The 13102-nt window shown below is 47.7% G+C and overlaps 3 pseudogenes; all 3 read right to left on the minus strand.

Moving 5' to 3' along the window:
• Positions 1-5763: 5763 nt before the first annotated feature.
• LOC144000196 (5S ribosomal RNA) lies at positions 5764-5882 on the minus strand (annotated as a pseudogene).
• Positions 5883-5940: 58 nt separating this feature from the next.
• LOC144000249 (5S ribosomal RNA) lies at positions 5941-6060 on the minus strand (annotated as a pseudogene).
• Positions 6061-9790: 3730 nt separating this feature from the next.
• LOC144000175 (5S ribosomal RNA) lies at positions 9791-9909 on the minus strand (annotated as a pseudogene).
• Between the last annotated feature and the right edge of the window lie 3193 nt (positions 9910-13102).

The following is a 13102-nucleotide window of genomic DNA, read 5'->3' on the forward strand; positions in this document are numbered from 1 at the left end:
AGCCACTCAATATAGACTGTCTTCTGTATACACGTGCCCGTAATCTATATACACTAGCCTGCCTTATTTTTACAATAGTTTCGGTGTCCCAGCCTCTCTGCATACACTAGCCTGTCTTTGGTACAAATTAGCTTCTCTGTAGCCGGTCTTCTGTATACACGAGCTTCACTGTCTACTCTTGGTTGTCTTTTGTATACACTAGCATCTCTTTATACATTAGCTCTCTGTATACCCAAGCTTCTCTGTATACACTAGTCCACCGGTATACACTAGCAAGTCTGCATACACTAGCCTCTCTTTGTAACCCAACTTCTCTCTCTGTATACCTTAGCCTCCATCTCTGCATACCCAGGACGTTCTTCTCTATAATCTAGCCTATGTGTATACACTAGCCAGTCTTCTGTAGACATTAGCCTCCCTGTATAAACTAGCTGGTCTACTGTATACACTAGTCCGTCTGTATACACTAGCAAGCTTGCATACACTAGCCTCTCTGTGTAACCACGCCTCCATCTCTGCATACCCAGGACGTTCTTCTCTATAATCTAGCCTATTTGTATACACTAGTCTGTCTTTTGTACACATTAGCCTCTCTGTATAAACTAGCCGGTCCTCTGTATACACTAGCAAGTATGCGTACCCTAGCCTCTCTCTCTGTATACCTTAGCCTCCATCTCTGCATACCCAGGACGTTCTTCTGTATAATCTAGCCTATCTGTATAATGTAGCCTATCTGTATACACTAGCCTGTCTTTTGTACACATTTGCCTCTCTGTATAAACTAACCGGTCTTCTGTATATACTAGTCCGCCTGTATACAACTAGCAAGTCTGTGTAACCAAGCCTCTCTCTCTGCATACCCTAGCCTCCATCTCTTGCATAACCAGGACCTTCTTCTGTATAATCTAGCCTATCTGTATACACTAGCCTGTCTTTTGTACACATTAGCCTCTCTGTATAAACTAGCCGGTCTACTGTATACACTAGTCCATCTGTAAACACTAGCAAGTCTGCATACTCCTGCCTCTCTGTGTAACCCAGCCTATCTCTCTCTCTCTCTCTGTATACCCTAGCCTCCATCTCTGCATACCCAGGACGTTCTTCTGTATAATCTAGCCTATCTGTATAAACTAGCCTGTCTTTTGTACACATTAGCCTCTCTGTATAAACTAGCTGGTCTTCTGTATATACTAGTCCGTCTGTATACACTAGCAAGTCTGCATACTCTAGCCTCTCTGTGTAACACAGTCTCTCTCTCTGTATACCCTAGCCTCCATCTCTGCATACCCAGGACGTTCTTCTGTATAATCTAGCCTATCTATATACACTAGCCTGTGTTTTGTACACTTTAGCCTCTCTGTATAAACTAGCCCGTCTTCTGCATACACGAGTTTCTCTGTATACCCTTGGATGTCTTTTGTATACACTAGCTGCTCTTTATACATTAGCTCTCTGTATACCCAAGCCTCTCTGTATACACTCGTCCGTCTGTATACACTAGCAAGTCTGCATACACCAGCCTCTCTGTGTAACCCAGCCTCTCTCTCTGCATACCCAAGATGTTCTTCTCTATAATCTAGCCTATTTGTATACACTAGCCTGTCTTTTGCACACATTAGCCTCCCTATATAAACTAGCCGGTCTTCTGTATACACTAGTCCGTCTGTATACACTAGCAAGTATGCATACTCTAGCCTCTCTCTCTGTATACCATATCCTCCATCTCTGCATACCCAGGACCTTCTTCTGTATAATCTAGCCTATCTGTATACACTAGTGTATACAGACAGACTAGTGTAGGACCAACTAATGTGTACAAAAGACAGGCTAATGTATACAGATAGGCTAGATTATACAGAAGAACGTCCTGGGTATGCAGAGCGCTCAGCTTCAAGGTATGGCCAACGTGAGTAATATGAGGGACACTCCTCACCCCCGCCCCCACTTACCAGATCTGACTTTCATCCCCTTGCCCTCTCTGCCCCGGTCATCTGGTGGCAGTTTTATGCACTCCCTGGCCCCCACCCATTCATAATCCTTACCGACCTTTACTTCCGCTGCTCACAGGAACACACTGGATGACTTGTCTAATTAACCAACTTGTACAAGACACCGCTATCCTCCTGTCTGACACCGGTCCCCCTTGGAGGCTTTACCCCTCACTGTTTGGGTGGTCCCTGCCTCTCCCTGGATGCTCCACATATACCACAACGACATTGTCAGAGGGGCACCACTTGACAGGACACAGGGCTGTCATGCCGGTGGCATCTCCCATTGGAGGAAGGGATGATGGCCCCAACCCCTTGGCAGCAGGTTCTTTCATGTACAGACCAGGGCGGCTCATCTTCCCTTCTGGAGTCTTGACCTTAGATGGGGGAGTTGCACTTTGGGGGGTCTGAGTGATACCTAGTGCACTGTACTGGAAGGGCTAGACATTCCCGCATATGTGTCCCCTCCCCCTGGTTGCGCCCCTCGCCCCCCCTCTGGCTCCCACCTACTCTTTGCCGACATTGCCTTCTGCAGCTTTCGGGGACCCTGATGACTTATTTATTGAGCCTATTGGTACAAGACACTGCTTCCCTCCAGTGTGACTCTGGACCCCCCTGGAGGATTTACCCCTTACTGGATGCTCTACACAGCCCCCGATGGCGATGCAGGAGAGACACTAATTGGCGGGCCCCAGGACTGCTGCTCGGATGAAGTCTCCCGTTGGATGGAGGGATGGTGGCCCCAGCCATTTGCCTGACGGATTTTCCATGCACCGACCAGGGCTGCTCCTCTTTCATCTTGATGTGGTGACCATGGAGGGGAGGAGTTTAAATTTTTTGGGGTCCGGGTGTTTGCTGGTGGGAGTGCGCTAAAGGACTTGACATATCCGCATGTTTGTCCCCTCTCCCCTGTTTCCCCCCTCCCTTTCCCCCCCTTCCCACCCTTCCCTCCTTTACCTCCCCCTTTCCCCCCTTTCACTCCCCCTTTCCCCCCTTCCACTCCCCCCTCCCCCCCTTCCCTGCCCCTTTTCCCCCCGGGGCGTGGGCGGGGGAGAGGGGGTAAGGAGAGGACAATCTGCCAAAGGGAGAAATGCATTTGTTCGGTGACTGCATGTACTTTAGGGGTATGGGACGGGGGTCGTGGATCCCATTCTGTGATGCCTTTTCTGTTGCTACGGGCTCCCTCATGCATGCCTATGTTTAGGGCGAGCCGAGGAGACCCCTCAGTGCTGACAGTTATATGCTCTACCTCTGTTTTGGTTATACTATTGTTTTTTGGTTCTATGATGTTACTGATTGTCTTTTATTTGCATACTGGTATCAGACGTGACATTTACCACTGCCGGGACTGGGGGGACTAGGATTCGGGGGCTCCCTCTTGACCTGTCTACCCACCAACCCAAGTAGGACAGCGCTTTAAACCCAGTGTACATCTGGTAAGCGCTATAGCATAATTGTGCTGTTTTAGTATACCCTTCCTGTACTGTTGAGTGCGGACAACCCTTAATTTCCCTCTCCCCCTGGGGTTGAAGTGCCCAGCCTTTTTTTCCCTTTATCTTTCCTTCCATTTGCCCTTCCTTTCTCCCCCTTAGTTCCCGCCATGCATTACCTACCCAAAACCTACCTTGGTTCAACTTTCTTTGCTTTTCTCTGACGTCCCCCTCCCCCTCCCAGAGGAGCGATGGCAGACTCAGTCAAGGTCACCTCTCTAAACGTTAAGGGACTGAACTCCCCTGAAAAACGGTGGATCCTCCTGTGAGAACTGAAGACTTCCTGTACTGATGTGGCCTTTATACAAGAAACACATTTTAAAAATACTAGCCTCCCCTTTCTATGGTCGAGATCCTTCCCTAAGGTCTACCACTCTACTAACCCCTCCTCTAAGACCAAGGGAGTCTCCATTCTGATCTCTAGCAGGCTCCCCTGGGTTCTCCAGGATTCTTTGGTGGACCCTGGGGGCCGATATCTTTTTCTTAGGGGCCACATTGGAGAGCGCCTTTTTACATTTGCCACTGTGTACGCTCCCAATGATCACCAAGACACGTTCCTCAGAACTACCCTGCACAGATTATGTGACTTTCGGGAGGGCCAGTTGATATTAGGTGGGGACTTTAATGTCCCCTTTCGCCATCGGTTGACACTTCTGCCTCTTTCTCCTCGCTCCTCATTTCCTCTAGAAAGCGGATTACTAAGTGTTTACTGAATGACCAATTAGTTGATGTCTGGCGTCTGCAACACTCTGGGGAAAGGGACTACTCTTTTTGCTCTTCCCCTCACAAATCATACTTGAGGATAGACTTCTTCTTGATTCCACATGACCAACTGCACTTGGTGAGCTCTTCCTCCATCGGCCATATTACTTGGTCCGACCACACTCCTGGGGCGCGTATTGGACTGGAATCGAAACAAACTTTCTAAGTTCACTCCCGAATTCCGCTAAGAAGTGCCATGTGGTGCTATAAGTATTTACCCACAGAATTTATGTCACATCCCACTATAGGGGCTTAGTTGAAAGTCAGTCACCTGATCGCTACCCAAAACACACTCACGTCTTTGACTTCCCCCCTATTCCCTATACGTGGCCATCCAACCTTTGAACTGGGGACCCACTTAGAAATTCCAACCTAGACAATGCGTCTAAATTTGTCATTGATGGAAAATCAACCCTAACAGATCCGACAGGGCTTTTCCAACTGCCTTTTTGGAGAGCGGCGCAACGACATCATTTTCTCCATTCCATCCCCAATCCTCAAACGTTTGCGCGCCCTCAGACGGAGTTTGAGACTCTATGCAGGAGCGAAGGCCCTTTGGCCCACATTCTCTCTCAAACAGATTACCCACACTTAACCTGTCTGTCCAACTGGGAAAAGGACCTTAATTGCTCATTTTCCCCAGCACAGAGACAACTCATTATCACTTTGGCTCTCAAAATGTCGCTGTGCACGAAGATACAGAAGACGAATTTTAAACTTCTCACCAGGTGGTATTTGACACCATCAAAGCTGCAGAAATGTTTCCCCTCTTCCTCGAACATATGCTGGAGGTGTGGAGAAGAAGAGGGCACGTTGCTGCACATTTTTTGGTCCTGCCCCAGCTTGGTGGACTTCTGGACAGAGATCCGATGCATAACACAAAAATTCACAGACTTCTCCATCCAGGAAGAGGCTGCATTCTTTTTCTTGCACCATTCACAGATTCCCATTAAGAAGTACAAAAAAATCAATTTCACGGCATGTGATAAATGCGGCGAAATCCTGCATCCCTCTCTATTGGAAAAAATGTTCCCCCCCTTTCATTACTCAAGAAGAATTTTTTAAACAAACCTGAGACATCTGGAATACCTTTATAATCTTGCTGGAAGGATGCGCCTGCTATCGCCTTAGTGCTCTGAGCTTTCCTTGACTGGCCCCTTGGACATCGTGTCTCGTCCCCTCTTCTCCTTTTCTCATCTTTCAATCCTTCTCTTTTCTGCCTTCCTCCCCTATCTCTCACCCCCTCCACCCCCTCTCTCTTTTGGAAAAAGTGGAAAATTGGGAATGACGGCCCCACACCCCCCTCTGGATGGATTATGCTGGAGGGACCTGGGGTTTGTGTGACCCTAGATCTTGGTACAGTACTTTATCCGTGCCTCGAATCATTGTGATTGATGGAAGGCAGACTCACAGTTGCGAATATACCTGTATCAAGTATTGTTCAGCTGCTTTTTGCTCTGTATTTCTCTGTTGCATTATGTACTTCCCTATTGGATAAAAAATTATATTTGAAAAAAAAAAGAAGCCTACGACACCTGGTATTCCCAGGAGGTCTCCCATCCAGGCATTAACCAGGCCCGCCCCTGCTTAGCCTCCAAGATCAGATGAGATGGAACAGATTCAGGGTGATGTGGCTGTAGGCACTCTCAACTCTCTTGACAAACACTAAGATGGTCACCTTGGAAACAAGCGGAAAAAATAGCCTACGGCATCTGGAAATCCCAGGCGGTCTCCCATCCAGGTACTAAACTGGTCCCAACCCTGCTTAGCCTCTGAGATCAGATGAGATTGGGCTCTTTCAGGGTGGTGTGGCCGTAGGAGATTTCTTCAGGCACTCTCAACCTTGACTAACGCCAATATGGTCACCTTGGGAAACAAACAAAAAAATCAAGTCAACGCCAACAACATAAAAAGAAGCCTTCAGCACCTAGTATTCCCAGGTGGTCTCCAATCCAGGTACTAGCAAGGCCCGACCCTGTTTAGCCTCTGAGATCAGAGGAGATCGGGCGCTTTTAGGCTTATGTGCCCATAGGCAATCTCTTTGGGCACTCTCAACCCTCTTGACAAATGCCAAGATAGTCACCTTGGGAAACAAGCGAAAAAAAAACAGATCAATGTCAACAACATAAAAAGAAGACTACGGCAGATGGTATTCCAAAGCCATCTCCCATCCAGGGACTAACTAGGCCCAACCCTTCTTAGCCTCAGAGATGAGAAGAGATAGGGCTCTTTCAGGGTGATGCTGCTGTAAGCGAACTCTTTGGGCACTCTCAACCCTCTTGACAAATGCCAAGATGGTCACCTTGGGAAACAAGCGAAAAAAAAAAAACGAATCTTGGACTGTTTCCCCATCACTAATGGGACGAGGCAGGGGTGCCCTCTGTCTCCCCTAATTTTTATTCTGACACTGGAACCACTTATGTGTCACGTTCGGAATGACCCGAATATTACTGCCATATCCAAACCCTCAGCACACCACAAAATTGCGGCGTGCGCTGACAATCTAATTTTTTTCGTCTCCAATCCACACATTTCGCTTCCCAATATACTCGCGGCTCTCCGGCGATACGGCAGCCTATCAAACAATAAAATCAACTGCACCGTCGGCTGTATTGAATATATCGGTCCCGGATGGTGAGGCCAAGAGGCTACGCTCCGCTTTTCCATTCTACTGAGCTGAAAAATCTATACGTTACCTGGGCGTTGACATCGCAGCGGATTTGGCGCAATTGTACCCGCTTAATTTTGTCCCTCTCCTGAATAGACTGAAATCTGATTTGGGAAACTGGCATGCTTTAAAACTGACCTGGTTCGGGCGCTGTAATGCATTCAAAATGACAGCCCTCCCGCGGATCTTATACTTGTTCCAGACATTACCGATCCGGTTACCCACAATTTTTTTCAGACAACTGCAGGTGCTGCTCCGGGACTTTATTTGGGCGCACAAACCGCCCAGAGCCCGTTTGCAATTGCTTGCCAGACCAAAGGACAAGGGGGGTCTGGGTCTCCCAGATCTCAGACAATACTACAGAGTGACTCTGCTAGCGAGAGTCGTTGATTGGCATTGTAATGGCCCACACAAGCAGTGGGTGGAGATGGAGATTGAGGATGGATCCATTCCCCTATTGACCTCCCCGTGGCTCCTGTCTTCCCTACCAAAAGACCTCAGAGATCACCCCGTAGTGGGAGCTACGTTGGCTGTTGTGCGGAGGTTGTTCCGCTGCACACACATTGCTCCCCTGCCGTCACCAATGACTCCGGTTATAGGTAATCCAGACTTCCCACCGGGATTTACCAACAAGAAACTGCGACAGTTGACAGTGGTGGGGAAACAGCCTCTGGGAGAGGTGTGGTCCTCGGGAGGGCTCCCGACCACGCAAACTGTCGCCGAGCTTTCTGACCCTCCGCTTGACTTGTTTAGTGCTTATCAACTTTGTCCCTTTCTTCTGGCCATACAAAGGGCCCCCTACACTCCTAGAGACCTGACGCCCTATGAATCCATATGTCACAAAAAGGAACCTGTGCGACACACCCTCTCCCTCCTGTACAACCTATTAAGTAGTCAGGAGGAGGAGTCGACCCCACCATTTATCCACAAATGGGAGAGGGACTTTGGCATCACATTTACCCCACAACAGATAGGGAAGATCCTGACATTAGTACATAAAGCTTCCATCGCAAACCAATATCAAGAATCAGGATACAAGATAGTCTCACGCTGGTGTAGAGTCCCATATCTTCTGAATAAAATGAATAGATCGATCCCAGATGTTTGTTGGAGGTGCAATTCAGATACGGGGACCATGGGACACATTTTCTGGGCATGCCCGGCCTTGACGAACTTTTGGGTGGAGGTGACCGGGACGATAAAAACTCTCAGAAATGTAGATATCGCAGACAACCCAGCAGCGTGCCTTCTACACTTGACCGACCAGCCTGAGCCCCCATCCAAGGTGCTGTGGTATTCCAAAGTCAATCATATTCTCCGGATGGAAGAATTGACCGCCACCCTTCACAACACTGAAGAGGCATTTAGTGTTACATGGAGGCCCTGCAGGTATTTTACTGGTACTTGAGACTACATTCGGGAGGTGAGCAGCGCCCCTGTCCCAGAAAAAGACTGAACATCTAACGTTTACCTACGTAGGCCATGTCTGCCCTGGGTGGCATTCCCCCCCCCCTCCCTTTTTGTCTTTATTTTTCTTTTTTTCCCCGCCGCCATCCCCCCCCCTCCTCTCTCTCCGTCTTTGCACTCTCTTCTTCCCCCGTCCTCCCTTTTGACTATGCCTTGTCTCCTTACTAGCCTTTGGGACCCAGAAGAACCCCAGGGTTCTGGACACGACTGGCTCATATTTTTCTCTGGTTCACATAGGTCATGATAAGCTGGCTCGCTGTGGTCCCAGTTGTTCTCCATGATTACATTTGTCCGAACGGAGCTGCATTAGTTATACTGTACTACATGTCGGAGGTGGGGTTTCTCTCTTTTCTGCATGAAACTCTAGGACTCCCCTCTGAGAACCCAGAGTTATTTTGCTTCCTATTTTTTGTTACCATGTAATTGTGACCCTGGGTCATGCTGTATGGTTGACTGTTATATTTATGTTGTTCTACTTATACTTAATAAAAGAATAAAACAATAAAAAAAAATAAGTCAATGCCAACAACTTAAAAAAAAAGCCTATGGCATCGAGAAATCCCAGGCGGTCTCCCATCCAGGTACTAACCAGGTCCCAACCCTGCATAGCCTCTGAGATCAAATGAGATTTGGCTCTTTCAGGGTGATGCAGCCATAGTAGATTTTTTCAGGCACGCTCAACCCTCTTGACAAACGCCAAGATGGTCACCTTGGGAAACAAACAAAAAAAACAAGTCAACGCCAACAACATAAAAAGAAGCCTACCGCACCTAGTATTTCCAGGCGGTCTCCCATCCAGGTATTAACAAGGCGCGACCCTTTCTAGCCTCTGAGATCAGCGGAGATTGGGCGCTTTCAGGGTGATGTGCCCATAGGAAATCTCTTTGGGCACTCTCATCCCTCTTGAAAAGTGCCAAGATAGTCACCCTGGGAAACAAGCGAAAAAAAACAGGTCAACGCCAACAACATAAAAAGAAGAATACGGCACCTGGTATTCCAAGGCCATCTCCCATTCAAGTACTAACTAGGCCCAACCCTTCTTAGCCTCTGAGATCAGAAGAGATAGGGTGCTTTCAGGGTGATGAGGCTGTAAGCGATCTCTTTAGGCACTCTCAACCCTCTTGACAAATGCCAAGATAGTCACCTTGAGATACAAGCGAAAAAAAACAGGTCAATGTCAACAACATAAAAAGAAGAATACGGCACCTGGTATTCCAACGCCATCTCCCATCCAGGTACTAACTAGGCCCAACCCTTCTTAGCCTCAGAGAAGAGAAGAGATAGGGCTCTTTCAGGGTGATGCTGCTGTAAGCGATCTCTTTGGGCACTCTCAACCCTCTTGACAAATGCCAAGATGGTCACCTTGGGAAACAAGCAAAAAAAAAAAATGAATCAACGCCAACAACATAAAAAGAAGCCTACAATCACTGGTATTTCCAGGTGGTCTCCCATCCAGGTACTAACCAGGCCCGACTCTTCTTAGCCTCCAAAATCACATGAGATTGGGTGCTTTCAGAGTGATGTGGCCATAGGCAATCTCTTCAGGCACTCTCAACCCTCTTGACAAACACCAAGATGGTCACTTTGGGAAACAAGCAAAAAAAAACAGGTCAACGTCAACAACATAAAAAGAAGTCTATGACACCTGGTATTCCCAGGCAGTCTCCCATCCAGGTACTAACAAGGCCCGACTCTTCTTAGCCTCCAACATCAAACGAGATCGGGTGCTTTCAGGGTGATGTGCCCATAGGCAATCTCTTCAGGCACTTTGACAATCGCCAAGATTGTCACCTTGGGAAACAAGCAAAAAAAATAAAAATAAGTCGGAAGCTAGAGACAATACGGCCCGAGTCCTCAATTTAATCCATGCGGCGCATGTACAGGGAAGGCCCTTGCTTATGTTGTCAACGGACGCGGAGAAGGCCTTTGACAGGGTGGCCTGGCACTTTATGCAGGCCACCCTGGAACATATAGATAGGTCTTGGCCCCAACATGATGATGTCGCTTTACTCCACACCGTCGGCAGCGGTACGGGTGAACGAGTGGTGCTCGGACTCTTTCCCCATCACTAATGGGATGAGGCAGGGGTGCCATCTGTCTCCCCTAATTTTTATTCTGACACTGGAACCACTTATGTGTCACGTTCGGAATGACCCTAATATTACTGCCATATCCAAACCCTCGGCACACCACAAAATTGCGGCGTACGCTGATGTTATAATTTTTTCCGTCTCCAATCCACACATTTTGCTTCCCAATATACTTGCGTCTCTCCAGCGATACGGCAGCCTATCAAACTATAAAATCAATTGCGCCAAGTCGGCTGTATTGAATATATCGGTCCCGGATGGTGAGGCCAAGAGGCTCCACTCCGCTTTTCCATTCTACTGGGCTGAAAAATCTATACGTTACCTGCGGATTTAGCGCAATTGTACCCGCTTAATTTTGTCCCTCTCCTGAATAGACTGAAATCTGATTTGGGAAACTGGCATGCTTTAACACTGACCTGGTTCGGGCGCTGTAATGCATTCAAAATGACGGCCCTCCCGCGGATCTTATACATGTTCCAGACATTACCGATCTGGTTACCCCCAATTTTTTTCAGACAACTGCAGGTGCTGCTCCGGGACTTTATTTGGGCGCGCAAACCGCCCAGAGCCCGTTTGCAATTGCTTGCCAGACCAAAGGACAAGGGGGGTCTGGGTCCCCCAGATCTCAGACAATACTACAGAGTGACTCTGCTAGCGAGAGTCGTTGATTGGCATTGTAATGGCCCACACAAGCAGTGGGTGGAGATGGAGATTGAGGATGGATCCATTCCCCTATTGACCTCCCCGTGGCTCCTGTCCACCCTACCAAAAGACCTCAGAGGTCACCCCGTAGTGGGAGCTATGTTGGCTGTTGTGCGGAGGTTGTTCCGCTGCACACACATTGCTCCCCTGCTGTCACCAATGACTCCGGTTATAGGTAATTCAGACTTCCCACCGGGATTTACCAACAAGAAACTGCAACAGTTGACAGTGGTGGGGAAACAGCGTCTGGGAGAGGTGTGGCCCTCGGGAGGGCTCCCGACCACGCAAACTGTCGCCGAGCTTCTGACCCTCCGCTTGACTTGTTTAGTGCTTATCAACTTCGTCACTTTCTTCTGGCCATACAAAGGGCCCCCTACACTCCTAGAGACCTGACGCCCTATGAATTAATCTGTCACAAAAGGGAACCTGTGCGACACACCCTCTCCCTCCTGTACAACCTATTAAGTAGTCAGGAGGAGGAGTCGACCCCCACCATTTATCCACAAATGGGAGAGGGACTTAGGCATCATATTTACCCCACAACAGATAGGGAAGATCCTGACCTTAGTACATAAAGCTTCCATCGCAAACCAATATCAAGAATAAGGATACAAGATAGTCTCACGCTGGTATAGCCTCTATATACCACAGCCTGTCTTCTGTATACGCTAGACTGTAAAAACCAGCTAGAATACACCAGCCTGTCTTCTGTACCCACTAGAATCTCTGTATACACTACCCAGTCTTCTGTATACACTGTCAACTTGGATGTATACCCAAGCCTGTCTTCTGTATACACTAGTCTCTCTATATGCACTTTCCTTTCTGTATACTCTCGACCCTCTCTATACATTAACCTCTCAATATACACTAACATGTTTGCATATACTAGCCTCTCTTTAAATTAGCCTCTCTGTGTACCCCAGCCTCACTGTTTACTCTAGCATCTCTATATACTCAAGCCTATCTACATAAACGAGTCTGTATTCTGTATTCACTAGCCTTTCTTCTGTATGCTGTAGTCTTCTATATATACCAGCTTCTCTGTACACCCTTGCATCTCTGTAAACACTGTGTAAACTAGCCAGTCTTATGTATACACTCGCCGACTGTATACACTAGACTCTCTGAATACACTAAACTCTCTGTATACCACAACCTGTCTTCTGTATACACTAGACTGTAAAAACTAGCTAGAATACACCAGCCTGTCTTCTGTACCCACTAGACTCTCTGTATACACTACCCAGTCTTCTGTATAGAATGTCAGCTTTGATGTATACCCAAGCCTGTCTTCTGTATACACTAGCTTCTCTATATGCACTGTCCTTTCTGTATACACTCGACTCTCTCTATACACTAACCTCTCTATATACACTAACATCTTTGTATATACTAGCCTCTCTTTAAACTAGCCTCTCTGTGTACCCCAGCCTCACTGTTTACTCTAGCATCTCTGTATACTCAAGCCTATCTACATACACGAGTCTGTATTCTGTATTCACTAGCCTTTCTTCTGTATGGTGTAGTCTTCTATATATACCAGCTTCTCTGTACACCCTAGCACTGTAACAGTGCTAGGTTCCTGTATTACAGAAACAGAACACCAGCAATAAGGTGTATACTGTGCAGGAGGCACACAACACCCACTCTAACTTGTGCACTGCAGATGCATGTATTGCAGAAATTGAACACCAGTAATAAAGGGTAGCTTCAGGTGTGTACTGTGCAGGAGGCACATAACACCCACTGTAACAGTGCTAGGTTCCCAAGCAGTAAAGACACTGTCCCTGCCTATCGTCCTCTTTCCCTGACCACCGCAACACACTATACATGGCCGCCGCGCTGGCGGCCTTATCTAGTGTGGGGTGTGTACTAAACCCCCCTGAGCTATAATTGGCCACAGGAATCCTGCCTGTGGTGAATTGTGGCTCT

The sequence above is a fragment of the Lithobates pipiens genome, unplaced genomic scaffold, assembly GCF_037356315.1.
Source record: "Lithobates pipiens isolate NorthernLeopardFrog02 unplaced genomic scaffold, aLitPip1_a1.2 Scaffold_191, whole genome shotgun sequence".
Classification (NCBI taxonomy): Eukaryota; Metazoa; Chordata; class Amphibia; order Anura; family Ranidae; genus Lithobates; species Lithobates pipiens.